Source organism: Callospermophilus lateralis, chromosome 13 (genome assembly GCF_048772815.1).
Source record: "Callospermophilus lateralis isolate mCalLat2 chromosome 13, mCalLat2.hap1, whole genome shotgun sequence".
In the NCBI taxonomy this organism is placed as follows: domain Eukaryota; kingdom Metazoa; phylum Chordata; class Mammalia; order Rodentia; family Sciuridae; genus Callospermophilus; species Callospermophilus lateralis.
This window is the reverse complement of record NC_135317.1, coordinates 8,919,094-8,933,622: the sequence shown is the minus strand read 5'-3', so window position 1 is coordinate 8,933,622 and position 14,529 is coordinate 8,919,094. Positions and strand designations below refer to the sequence as shown.

The window sequence follows — 14,529 nt, the reverse complement described above, 5'->3', positions numbered from 1 at the left end:
AACCTGAGTGCTGTACACTCCCCTACACTAGCACAGGGGGACAGAAACCTCTCACTGGTTCCCCTCTCACAAATTGAGAGTACTGTTCATGTTTTTATTCTTCAATAAATCCTATTCTTACCCTTACTCATCCTTGTCTGCAGATTTCTTTGTTCAATTCAGAAGAGAAGAATGCAGAAATCAGTAGAAATGGACAGTGTGCTGCTGGGGTCTGCTGCAACATGAGAGGGCATGGCCCACCATTAAAAAGTGCAACACTTCTCAGCTTAGACTCCTGCAGCTTATGCAGACTCCACCTGCCAGCAGAAGTGTGAACATTTCACTTTCACTGTCACAGCAATAGAAAGCTGATTAAATCAGAAAATAAGAATGTAACCGAAAGACAAAAGAACACCCACATCCCACACTCTGTCAAACCTCCCTCTCATCCTCAGATGAAGATCACAGGCCAACCATATATGAGATGTACTGGCAAATGGCTGCTGGCAATGCTCTTCAGCACTGAGGCTCTCAGGCAGAAGGAGGCAACAAACCAAGGACCTGGAGAAACAAGAAAAGGATCAGAATCTGCAGAAGTCCAGGGGGAGGGAATGTAGTGTCTACAGTTTCTTTATATGTATTTTGAAATGACACTTCAGAGAAGTGTACCATAAATAGTCACAAAAGAGCAGAGTTAATTGTCCACACAAGAACAGGTTCAGTGGTCTCCATAGCTAGTTTCACACTCAAGATAATACGGTGGCAGGAAAAGATCCACTGTTTTTAGTGGATTTTATTACAACCACATCAAAACCCAATAAGGATGTCTCCACAGCTGTTCTACAGTAGTCATGAACTTGTGAGCATGGCATCTGATTTGGACCTTGCATCTGATTGGGCATGAAATACTGCTTCTTGCCTATCCACTTAGCAATGATTCAAAGTATTCAAGTCCAAATGGTTGGAATGCAATGAGACCTGCCCTCTTCTTTACAATTCTTTGATCAATATTTATATATGGCACCACTACTCTGTCTTATTAGGGGACCATAAAATAGACACAGAATATATGCAGCAATTCAACCTCTGGTGAATCACAAAAAAAAAATATTCAGAGGTACTGACAAAGGCAGCTGATGTATTAAGTGTTCACTGTAGCTTTATTACAATGACTCCCAATTGCAAACTACTTAGCTTAGAACTTAAGGTCACCACCAGCCACTCATGGGTACTGAGCACTTGACATGTAGCTAGTGTGACATAGAAGGGCAATTTTTAATGTGTTTTAATTTAAACCTACACAGGTGCATGTGGCCATTGGCCACCACATAGAAGTACATCTCTGAAAGACAAGTGCCTTCTCCCTTGCTTTGCCAAGGTCCTCAAATTTACTGCACAGCTGGTATCCAAGACCTGTCTCATGGCCCACAGAAGACTGCCTCTGCATGGAGCTCCTATGGAGCATTTCTGTACCATAGAGGTTATGCAAGCAACACCCTCTGCTGGCACACTGTAATCTACATAAAAAGAGGACCAGGTTGTTTTCTTCTTAGTTACCTCAGCTTTCAGCAGAGGGCCTAATTCATGGTTGATTCTCATTGCAGTTTTGTGAACTGAAGAGAAAAAGGCTACAAGCAGCTCATTAACCAGGGGAATTAAAATTGAGCCCTCCAGGACTGTGGAACTCCATCCTTTGACCTGACACTCATCAAAGACATTTCTACCTTATCAAAATCCAAGCTAGTAGCACAGCCTTTCTGTTACAGATATTTCAAGGGTGCCTGATCCAATTTGCAAAGTCCCAGCTCATCAGTTCACAAACCCTCAAACATCAGGCATAAGAACCATAGTTTCACTGTACCACAAACTTAAAAATGAACCAAATGATAACTCTCTCCATCACCAACATTGAAGTCCTTGAATGCCAGCTTGAAACCTGAATCATCCAGCAGGATTTTGTCATTTGGTGTGAACATCATGTTGTGTTCATTTGTGTCAATCATGCAACCCACAACATCACCTGCCTGCCAGTAGTGCCCATAGTGTTCATTGTCCTGGTGCCACTGCTAGGCCTAGAGGGACAGAAGAGTCCTTGTCACAGTTAGCCAGTAAACAGAGTGCACCCACCACTGCCTGGAATGACTCCAGATGGCCCCTTCTGTGAACACATCATCAGATGAGCTGCAGCCTCACCAGCAGCCCTCAGCAAGCTCCTGACCCAGGTGGAGATGTCCAGGAATCCAGAGTCTCTGATGTTCACATGGTATGTTGTTGAATATTAACAAAAACACAGTTGCTAGTTCATGCTTTTTGGAACTTAAGTATTTTTAAAAAATCTAATTCCAAATATTTTCTCTCTTTATCTATCTATCTATCTATCTATCTATCTATCTATCTATCTATCTATCTATCATTTACTTATCTATCTATCTATCTATCTATCTATCATCTATTTACTTATCTCCATTTATGTGCTGGTGGCTTTTTGTCTCCATGCAATGACTACTTTCCTGAAAATGGGTAGTTTTTCTATAATCCCACAAGTACAAAAAGTTATGACCTGGACATCAAGAAGCTGGGAACTTATCATTGAAAATGACATTCTAGATTTCATCCATTTCACAATAAAATTTTATTCCTTGGAAGCAATGACAATGATAGTTAGCAAAATGAAAATCTAGAAAGAAAGAAAATAAATTAGATTGAACTTAAAAATAATCTTTTCTTCCAAATCTAATAAATTCTTAAGATATCTTCTAAAATAACAAGATAAAAATTGAATACAGATATCAGCCTTTTGTATATAAAAGTAAAATCCCATAAATGCATTAAAAACTGCTTTGAATTTTGAATCCACAAATGTATTCCATTGATTTCTAGGTACACAATCACTTACACTATTTATTTTGTCAGATCTTTTAAAATTTTGCTCAGCATCACCTTCACTGTGGATTAACATAAAATAGGATACAGTCACCAATGTAAATCAGTGATATAATTCTCAAATAACAAATTGTACTTCTTAAAATTGTTACTAAAATTATCAAAAAGCATGGAAATTTAGAAGCATTGTAGCTAGCTCTGATGACCTTTTCATATCACCCCACTCTCTCCCGAAAGTAAGAGTCCTTTTTTTTGACTAGAGGACTCCCCAGGGACAGTTCCTGCTGTTACTTACAGCTAATCTTCAGCAGAAATGAAACAAAGACTGACTTTTTTCTTATACTTTACTTTGAAATTTAAATAATTTTACTTTTTGCCAAAAAGGAGGGTGGGGATGAAATTTTCCATTTGAATCCAACAAGATTCAGAAAATGAGGCTTCAGAACAAAATGGGCCACCTGTCCTGATTTATAGCTTAGAAACACTGTCCCACAAGGGACATCACACAGCTGAAATACACAAATGTTAACTTCTTCATGATTATTTACTATAATTTTCTTTTTTAAATTAAAAGTAGTTTCCCTCCAAGTGGAAAGAAATACAATTTCACAAAGAAAATGTTAAAAAGAATTTTTAAAAAATCCATAATTTTATTAATCCAAAGTGACTATTTTTATCCTATTGTGCTATAAGTGTGTGTGTGTATATATATATATATATATATATATATATATATATATATATATATATATATATATTATATATATATATATATATATATAAAAGTTTAAAACATTTTATGTGGATAAAATTATATTTAAACATTTATTATTAATAAAATAAGTTTGAGATCAGTTTCCATTCAGCTTAAGGAATAAAAATTACTAATAATGTTGAAAATGAGAACTGTGATTATAAATAACCCCACATTCAGCATTCGTGAGGCCAATATTTTTCTTAACAAGGTAACACATGCATAAAGTTTAATAAATAACTGGCAAAATTATAAAGTTGGTCTCATCCACAATGGCAATGGGATATTTTAATATATTTCAGTAAATATAAAACAACATTTGTTACCATACAGATTATTTGAACATATTCAATAAAATATTACTAAGAAAAATGTACAGAAATCCTGCTTGAGAAGATATTTTTCAATATTTTCAATCAGAGAATAAAATAGAACTAAAAATAAGCAAAATGACCATATGAAGTTGTGAAGAATAGGAAAACACCCAGAGTCTTCCATCCAGTATCCTCAGATAGAAGCAGTTGCAGTCACTGTAAATGATAGGCATTGCCCTACCACTGATCTACATCCCCAGTCTCTCGTGTAGTTGCATTGTGTTGGCATCACTATAGCTGCCATACAATCAGAAACAGAGTTCTGGCACTGAAAACACAGTTTTTCACTATACAAATCAGACCTTATATCACTTTAACCTGTAGGAGGAAGTCAGAGAATATTTTCCAGAATGACTGGCTGAATTGGCTGCCTGACAGACACATTAGAGTTTGTGGAAAAATTCCAACTAAGGGATATTTCATGTGGAACTGGTACAAAAATGTATACAAAACATCACCTGTGAGAACAGAAAAACCAAGCTTTTTTTTTTCTTTTTAAGTTGTAAATGAACAAAATACCTTTATTTATTTTTTATATGGTGCTGAGGATTGAACCCAGTGCCTCACATGTACAAGGGAAGTGCTCTCCCACTGAGTGACAATCCCAGCCCAAGAAGACTACCAAGAAGAATAATGTGCTAGTAGCAAGTGTTTGTATTTAAATCTATTTTTGAGTTGTCATAAAAAAATTTTGTATGGGCTACCTCGACAGTTCCATATATGTCCACAATGCCATAAATTTGAAGTTGAGTACTCGTAGTGATGAACCCTGTCTAATTCCATCTTAAGATTGGGAGCCATCTCATCACAAAGTCATGAAAAGTTAATTTATGTTTTATTATAAATTACTGTGATTTCTAAACTTGTTTGGAATTTCTGCCTGTGCCTTAAACTCACCCATGCTGGTTTTCCCTGACCAGATGACAAGCCTCTCTAAAAACTTAGTGGCACCTCATAAATCCTGGCTTCCCCTGACCAGATAACAACCCTCTCTGAAACATCAGCAGTGCCTCATAAATTCTGCTGTAGGGATCCAAATTTATTTCCTAACTTTAAATATTAAGACATGTAGATCATTAACTTACTACCTATTTTTGTATTATGCTTGTCAAAATCCTGTTATCTGTAAGTTCTTAAGACATTCCCCTTTGCATCTTTTTGTGCTATAAAACTTTGTTCCTGGTCAGTTGGGGTGATGAGCTCTAGTCTGTTTGGGCGAGACAGCCACTGATCAGCTCTTTTTTGTGTACACAATGCAAGCTTGCTTTAATTTGATTTAAAAATGGGTGGATTTGGTGGTCTTTTCTTTTTGTTGGGGTTCAACACTACATGGAATTTTCTTAGTCATACTAGGTTCTGGGAAACAGTCTAAGCCACAAGTCATGTTTCTAAAATTTAAACAGCATTACACTGTGCCCACCATTAGCATTTTGTGTTTCTCAAGACAATGTTTGAGATTGGTTCTGCAGCCTCAGTTAGCTATAATGAATTTGTTTTAACAAATATTACAATATATACTTCCAAAAATTAGTTTTAGATTCTCAAGTCAGAAGACATTTAAGTTCTTACCAAATTCCTGCTACTACAATATATGCTACAATGAATTGTCTTTTCAGGTTTGCTTTGTATGCAAAACCTGTCTAAGGCTCATGTCTGGGTAAGAAATAACTGAGTTCTCTCCAGCTTTATGAGATCAGGCTACATTGGTCATCAGAGTAGTTGTACTAATTAATAGTCCCACAAATTTACTCAGTTTTTGCCAACATGGTGGGTACAAAATAGCTTTTCATTGTGATTTTATCAAACATTGTCTTGATATTAGTAAGGCTGAGTGTCTTTCATGTTTATTAGATGGGAATTATCTGTACCCTCTGCTAATTATTCTACCAGAACATCTAATTGATTTTAGGAGTCTTGGTGTTGCTCTTCTAATGTTTTCACTTAGTTGATCATCTCCTTTGATGTACATTAGTTTTTCAATATAGTCAAATTTATTAGATTTTCTGTTTCCTCAACAGTATCTATGGACCAATTAATCACAAGCATGGGGTTTTACACAGAAGGAAGCCAGGGTGAAAAATAAGCAAATAAGTGTCAACACATGACAAGAATGATTGAAAAGATAAAGCAAGGCAAAGGAAATGACCACACATTGCACAGGATATGGAGAACAGGCCTCACCAAGAATAATTCATTGAATTATTGTTTTAAATGAAGTAAAGATGAGTGTTTCTTCTGTTTTCAAAAAATTCTTCCTCACTCCATAGTCATAAAGATAGCTTATGATGTTGTCTTCAAAAACTTCTGTCTTATTCAATTGAATCTCCTTCTGCAAATGTCTGTGTATGGGTCAAGGGAGAAATATAGCAGTTTTCCCAAATTGAAATCAATGATCTGAGCTCCACTGACTCAGTAGTCCACCATTTTCTGACTTACCTGGAAGAGCACCTTAAGTGTATAATGAATTTCCACATGTGCACATATGTAGTTTGTGACTGCCTTTGTATGGTTTCTCAACTTTATATCCCCTGGTGAGACATATTTTTCTATCCTCAACACTATTTTGTGTATGCCTACATTGACATTTATACCTAATGTTCAACATTATTAGCAACTAGGGAAATGCAAATGAAAATCATTCATTTTCCTACTGAAGAATATTGCACCCACCCCCAATAGCCTTTATTTATTTATATATTTATTTTTGCAATTGCAAATAATATCTATAAGGCAATACTTACATGTCTGTTGGCACACCCTTTCTCCAGGGCATCTCTCCAAGTGTGGAGCTGGCTGCCGAGAAGATGTTTGAAAGTACAACTTAGTGTGATGTCAAAGTTCTTTAAAATGTTCTGAAACTTCAACATTTCTGGTTATGATGACCTGTATCCATGTTGATGCCAGTTGCTATCAATACCCTAACTGTGGCAAAAGGAGTTAAAATAAAGTGGTATCTCATGGTGAATTAAGAAATAATACAGACTGCAGATGAGAGGAGTTTTTATTTAATACCAAAGGGAGAGGACTGGGCTCCTCTAGAAGATATATTGTAAGCATTGTCTTAAATTTAGAAATCAGAACTCAGTTATTATATGGACATATATTAACCCACTTGATTCAACAGAAAAGAAAGTCAGACTTTTTATGACAAAAGATAATTATTTTAACTATTTATTTTGAAAGTGAAAGCCAGCTTTTACCAACTAGGTTACATGGGTGAAAAATCCACTAAAGAACAAGGTAAATTGTACCCCAGGTTTTAGTGAAACACAAACATACACATAACGCACACTATACACATACACACAGAGAACAGTATAAAAATTAATTATGTTATACTTGTAAAATAACATGAAATTAATAATTTCATTTTCTTATTCAGGTGAAAGAGAAACAGGAATACTTATTTGTTTTGTTTGGGTATTTATTTTTTTAATATTTTTAGCACTAATAATGACTTTTTCAAATACATTTCAAAAACCTTAAAGAATATAAATGTCTCTAATGAGAGGATATTGAATTCTTTTGTAAGTTGGCTTCTAATTATTTTGTTCTTACAAAATTCAACAAAGACTTGATTGAGTTGTAACCAGAAAAATAAATAAACAGGAGTTTTTGTGATAAACAGCAGCAATTTTGGGGTAACTGAATAGAAGGAGCTTTTTAATAACAAAAATTGTGTACGTGAGCAAACACTGCAACTGATCTTGCAATTTGACTCAAAGGCAAAGACTGCTGAACAAAAGAACATCACCCAAAGTCATGATCTAGAGCGGGGAAAATAAATGGGAAATACAGTTCATAGAAAAATGAACAATGTAAAATTCCCAGTTATTAATGTTTTCATATGGTTTTTAAGTAGATTTTGATGGCAGATAGCTCATCTGTTACCATTAGATACATTAGAAACTGAGCAGAAAGGATTGCTTCAAAACATAAATGTATGAAACATACCATAAAATTGCATCTTTGAAGCTGTCCACATGTTTGGAAAACACATCTAGAACATAAGAATGTGCAAGGTCCTGACACAGCTTCCATCAGCTCTTTCTGGAAGCACTGAGCTTGGTGTGTGCAGCCAGCTGGGGTAGGCCCTGGTGGGTAAGGCTGCATTTTCACCAGGTACAACATTTCCACTTGGGTTTCATGTTTTTCTGGGGGAGCCCGTGGCCTGGGGATACAACAGAGAGAGTCAGGGGATATTTTGTTTTCATCTCCATGATATTATTTACCACATTCCCACACCTGTTACTGATAATGAGTAATTTTCACCAGTAATACAGAATTAAAGTCATAGAGACAAGGCTACACATCTGCAGACATCTATTTGATCCTTGACAAAGGCAACAAAACATACACTGGAGAAAAGACAGAATTTTTAAACAAATGATTATCCAAATGTAGAAAAATAAAACAATACCCTTATCTCTCACCCTGCAAAAAAATCTACTCAGAATCAATCAAAGCCCTAAGAATTAGACCAGAAATTATGCAACTCCTAAAAGAAAACATAGGGTAAACACTACAATTTTTAGGCACAATGACTTCCTCAATAGGACCTCTGAAGCTCAGGAAATAATAGAGTTAATAAATGTCATTAAACTAAAAAGCTTTTGCACACCAAGTGAAAAAAAATGAAGAAAGTGAAGAGAGAACCCACAAAATAGGAGAAAATCTGCTAGCTATCCTAGCAGATTGCTGGCAGAAGATTAATATCTAGAATATATAAAAAACTCAAAAAACTTAACACCAAAAAATCAACCAATTAATAAATGGGCAAATGGATCAAAGAGGCATTTCTCAAAAGAAAAAACAAAAATGACCAAAAAACATAAAAAAAGAAGGTCAACATTATTAGCAACTAAGGAAATGCACATCAACTGACCTGAAGATGGAGAATGAGAGGGATGATGGGAGATAAAATAGGGGTCATGATCTGAAATTGAATTCCATGCATGTGTCAGTTCATCAGGATGAATCCAACTACTGTGTACAACCATAAAGTTCTAATAAAAAAGGAAAAAGGAAAACCAAAAAATTCCATCAAGATTTTATTGCACACCAGTCAGAATGGTCATCATCAAGACAACAAATAATAATAAATAGTAGATCGGATATAGAGTAAAATAAACACAGATACACTGTTGGTGTAATTGCAAAATAGTACAAGTATAGAAATCTGTATGGAGAACTTCTCAAAAGATTAGGCATGGAACCACCATATGAACCTGCTATAAAACTCTTCAGTATGGATGGTAGAATTAAATTCATCTTCCTACAGTAATACTTGCATACCCATGTTTACAGCAGCACAGTTCTCAATAACCGAGCTATGCAACCAGCCTAGGTGTCCATCATTGAATGAATGGATAAAGAATATGTGGTATTTATACAAGATTATTATTTCTTTTTTGGTACCAGGAATTGAACTCAGGGGCACTTAATGCTGAGCAAAATCCCCAGCCCTTTATTGTAATATTTTACTAGAGGCAGAGTCTTTCAGAGTTCCTTAGAGCCTGACTAAGTTGCTGAGACTGGGTTTGAATGTGTGATTCTCCTGATTCAGCCTCCCAAAGTGCTGGTACTACAGGCATGCACCACCTTTCTCAGCTACATACATAATTTTAATATACATTTTTCTTAATGCAGCCATAAACAAAAAAGAAATAATGTCATTTGCATTAAAATGGATGGAACTAGAGACCATCACTTTACGTGAACTAAGTCAATCTCAGAAGGTCAATGGTCATGTGTTTTCTCTGATACACAGAAGCTAAAGAGAAAAAAAAGAAAAGAAAGGTAGGAGTGGATTTTATGAAAATCAAAGTGAGGTCTATAAAGGAAAGAGACCATGGGATGGGAAGTGTGGAGTTAGTGGGGAGTGCTGGGAAGTGATATGGCCAAATGATATTATTATAATGTGTGCATGTATAAATACATAACAACAAATTCCTATATTATGTACAAATATAATGTACCAATAAAAATCTGGGGGGAATAATATGTGTCCTGGAAATAGTGGCTTAAATATTTAAGTAAGAATAAATGAGAAAATAATAACATCACAAAATAGCTACCATTCATCATATACCTGCTCATTTAGTATCTAACACTTTCCTATGAAGCAATTAACTTCAAGGACTGTTAGCAGTGAGGATGCAGAGGCTTACAAGGTTAAGCATTGATACAGGTACAGGTCACAGCACTTCAGGCAGATCCACTTAGCATGTGTATGCTTGGTTTTATCATCTTCAAACAGGGATAAAAAATACTTTATAATTTTCCTCAAACAAGTTTTTTTATAAAAATAAATAAAATTATAAATAATTGATAAGAAACAGAAAGTCACATAAAGTCATAAATTCAGATATAAGTGCTCTCACACTCACAAACACTAGGAATAAGACTCTTTTTATAAAACACTCTCAAACACACACTGAGCTTTGCTCTTCCTCTCAGCAACCAGAGAGTCTACTCTCCACCACAGACATGAAGAAGCACCTGTGATTCAGCTCATATGAATTTTTGAATATGCAGTGGGTGGTCAAATACAAGCAAGGCACCCAGGTCTCCCTCAATCTGCAAAGGCCACACCAACTGCACCTTGCAGATGGATACAGCCTGTCACCCAACTTATTTTTTGGAGGGCTTCATATTTATCACCTTTTCTTCAGCGTATTCATCCAATATACTCACATGACATCCTAGTGCCAACAAAGTCCTACAAAACAAAAGCAAACATATGCTACAGGTGTCTTCCCTGTGTTCAGACAACCAAACCTAATGGCTATGAAGGGGATAGTGACCCAACCTCAAAGCACAGCATAAGTCAGTTGTTCAAAATCAAAACAAAACATTTTTATTTTAAATTTTTTACTTTTTTATATATATATATATATATATATATATATATATATATATATATTTACTTTTGAATAAAGTAAATATTGTATTGAAATGGCACAAAAAGGAATTACTGGAAGTTTAAGTCTCCCACCAGGTCCTTTTTTAAGTGGCTTCTCCTTCTCCAGATGCACCAACTGCTGCTGGTTCTTGAACATTATTGAGCCCCAAATGCAAAAAAAAGACTACCAACTCCATTTTTAAATCAAACTAAAGAAACCTTCTATTGGTATACACAAAGAGAGCTGATCAGTGTCTGTCTCTCCCAACATGGGCTAGAAATCAGAACCCCAGTTTCAGAAAATAGGTTTTATAGAACAAAAAAGTTGCAAAGGGGGTATGTCTTGAGAATTTATAGCAACCAGGATTTCGACAAGTATAATACAAAAGCAGATAGTAGGTTAGTGATCTACATGGCTCAACATTTCATGTTAGGAAATAAATTCACATCCTAACATCAGAATTTACGAGGCACCATTATGTTTTCAGAGAGGGTTAATACATGGTCAGGAAAAGCCAGACATGGGTGAGTTCAAGGCATGGGCAGGCATTCCAAGCAAGTTTAATACATCAAAATATGGCCAGGCCAAATACAAAACCTAGTATTTACAGAAAACAGAAATATACATTTTATAACTTTTGAAGAGATGGCTCCTGATCTTAGGAGGGAATTAAGCTGGGTTTATCAACAACTGCCTGGGGTCTGCACATACTAAAGAAAAGTGTGTGTGTGTGTGTGTGTGTGTGTGCATATGTGTGCCATTGGTGGTGTTTCTGCCTTTCCCACAAATGAGTGTATAGAAGAGGTATTTTTCTATAACTTCCTCTTTTTATTTGATAATACACCTTGCTATTACTATCCTTTCACATAAAGCTGGTTTGTTTTTTAAACCTCCCTGAAGTATTCCATAAGGTGGAAATGTCAAAATGTTTCTTTTCTTCTCTGTAAAATTTTTTTATTAAAAAGCAAAACTGAACTGTAACACAACTTTAAATATTTGTAAATTAGGTCACAAAAGGAATGAAGAATGTTTATGGTTTAATTATATATTCATACAGGTAAAGTCACATATCAAATCTTACACTAATATATAAGAGTATTCCATAATTAAAAGTAGCCCAAATTAATAACTATAAGCTATGTTAGATCTCTTTTCCTCTTATCTTAATATTATTTCCAATACAGATTCCCTTACCAAATGGAATCTGAAAAATAAAATTTAAAAAATTATTAAAGAATGACTAAACCTCTGCAAACTAAATGGTTGAATTTACATAAAAATCTTGGAGAATAAAGTGCTAAAACACTAAGATTAAAATTACCATTATTGTACATGTATATTCTACTCTGTGTTCATGATTCTGTTACTAAAAAACTCTCTCAAGGAATTTTGCAAGAGTTGATCTACTGGGTAATTGTCCATGATAGCAAATGGTAATTGATCTTCTTAATATGTGCCTTACATAAACTTATTCAAACTTAATGTACTTTCATATTTATCTTTTGTCTGACAAAAGTCTATTCTTACAGAGAGAACACAAGTCTGGAATGAAATCATTTGGAGTTGCTTAGTAGTACTTACCAAGTTCTTTCCTGCCCCAACATTTTCTATCTTGAACACACACATGATAAGAACTCTTATCTTTTCAGGTAACAAGTGGGTTATTTTGTGCAAAAGGAAGTTTTAAAAAAATCTTCCCAGTATGAGACCATTTTTATAGTTTCATTACATCTTCAATTGCTTAAAGAGAAACCAGCAATCCTCTCTCATTATTAAATATCACAAAGGACAAGCCCTAGCCCAGAGAGTATTTTATTTTTGTTGAGTTTTAACAATTAAAGTCAGGTTACTCTCATAAGTGATTAACCATTAAAATATATTTTACAAATGTGACATCTTTTTTTTCCTTAGGGGAAGGGAAATGGTAGGCAGAAGATAGTGTACAGAGTACATAAAACTGTGCATTCAGTACATGATTTTGGTCACTTTTTCACAATATGGTGGTTATTTTTCTTATATATTTTACTAAGCCTATATAAGACAGGGATAAACCTAAATATAAAAGCAAATTTGATAAAACATTCATCTTCAAGTCTCATAAATATATGCAGTTCTAATTATAAAATCTCTACAATACATTTGCACATTTTCATAGATTAACATAATACACAAACTCATGGAAGTCCCTGCTATGCAGTTAATTTTGCCTAGATCTGCCATTATTTTCATAAACATTCAAGGAAGCCACAAACAAAGGTACTGTACTTTTTGGAATCTATCCTAGTTTTAAAGGGAAAAAAATGAAATAGCATAAAACAGAAGGAAAACTAATCCCTTTCTTTTGCTTTTTGTGTCAGTTGTTTGAAAAACACTAGAAGCAGACATGACTTTTTTCTATATATTGCCCAAGAATTTGGTTTTCTGATTTTAGCTTCAGATTTTCTTATTTAACTGCAACTACTCTTGCACAGAGATCTTCAAGTGTGTGTTGGAGCTCTAACACTTGATTAATAAAGTCTTGTATTTTCTTTCAGTTCTACCTGATTTTCAGCATCAACTGCATTCATGTTTTCTTTTCCTTATCTTCAAGGTGATCTTCAATCTTCAGCTATTTTTAAAAATGCTGCAATGAATGACCTTTTACATTGAATACATACACCACATCCCAATACCTGTGTACCTACTTATCTAAATATCATGTATATAGAAGTCTACTTATCCATCTGAACATATATCTGCCTGGGTGGAACAATATCAATGAAGATATTGATAGCGGAATAGACACCCACTTTTTTTTAGTTGTAGATGGACATAATATCTTTCTTTACTTACTGTTGTGTGGCTCTGATGATTGAACCCAGTGCCTTCCACATGTAAGGCTGGTGCTCTACCACTGAGCTACAGCCACAGCTTCCAAATGTATTTTCAAAATAAAAAAGTATCATTTAAAAGGAGACTAAAACCAGAAAAGAAGTAGAGGTTAAAAGGTGATTAGAAGCCATAAGTGAGGGAAGAGAGTCCAATCCACTCCTAGACACCAGGTTCAGGGGCATCAGAAAGCAGAATAGAGGGAAACTCAAAGAAGTCTGAGTTTGAAAAGGGTGAAAAAAATCAATGTTCAGAAAATATTTGCAATATGTGAGCAAAAAGTCATCTGGACAAATGTGTGGAGAACACCATGCTAGAACTCACATCAGAACTGTACTTTTGAGCCCCTGCTGTGGACACCAGTAGCTAATGAAGCATCAATGAAGGTTCATCAGTGTAACAAAAGCACCTCTGTGGATGATGGGACCTTACATGGCATGAGGGAACCACTACCCCCCTCCCCACTTCTTCTGGAAAACTAAAGCTGCTCTAAAAATTTAAAGTCATAAAAATAATCAAGGTATCTTCCTCCATGAAGCTTTGAGTCTCACAGGAAAGGCAAATATTAAATAACTTTAACAAGGAAGATTATGTATTGAAATTAGAGCTACAAAAAAATCTGTAATGTGCTGTAAGAGAGTACAAGAAGTGCTTGGAAAATCTCTACCAAAGAAGTGACATAAGTGGAAACAGTGTAAGCAGGGAAGAGGCTGTTTGAACATCCGGCAGAGAACTTTCTAGTGAAGGGAAAGAGAACAGACAAGGC

The 14,529-nt window shown here is 35.1% G+C and overlaps 1 pseudogene; it reads right to left on the bottom strand.

Annotated features, from left to right (window-relative positions):
- Window positions 1–13,181: 13,181 nt before the first annotated feature.
- On the bottom strand, window positions 13,182–13,462 carry LOC143379524 (short coiled-coil protein B pseudogene; annotated as a pseudogene).
- Window positions 13,463–14,529: the final 1,067 nt, after the last annotated feature.